Source organism: Nansenia antarctica (assembly GCF_963989245.1).
Source record: "Nansenia antarctica genome assembly, chromosome: 8".
In the NCBI taxonomy this organism is placed as follows: domain Eukaryota; kingdom Metazoa; phylum Chordata; class Actinopteri; order Argentiniformes; family Microstomatidae; genus Nansenia; species Nansenia antarctica.
This window is the reverse complement of record NC_137678.1, coordinates 27,634,324-27,634,836: the sequence shown is the minus strand read 5'-3', so window position 1 is coordinate 27,634,836 and position 513 is coordinate 27,634,324.

The following is a 513-nucleotide window of genomic DNA, read 5'->3' as shown; positions in this document are numbered from 1 at the left end:
CATTAACACAAATAACAAAACAAAAACAAAAAAGTATAAAGGTATTCATTTCTGTGTAATGTACATCATAGTCGAGGAAAGAAGAGAGAAGCCGAGTGCTTTCAAGAAAAACAACAGTCGGAGAGCGTTCCTGAAATGACAGAGATGAGATCATGTTTAAGGCGTCAACTATAATACTTTGAAAGCATTTGATTAGCATATTTGTCAACATAAACAACACTTAAAATGTAAATGTTCATATAGGGTGTCTATATTTGCGGTATGTAACAATAGTATTTATAGTCTATTTTCTGGCCCCTGCTCGGCCATCCTGGTAGGGATGTGGAGAGCCAGTGTGGAGAGATCTTCCTGTGTGGGGCCTTCATCAAAGACGCACACACACAATCTCGCACACACACACACTCACACACTCCCTCCCTCTCTCTCTCTCTCAGCTGGTGCTGGAGTGTGTAGCTATGTAGCATAGTCGCGGTAGCAGCGCCGCCCTCCCGTCCTGACCAGGGGGGGGCCTCT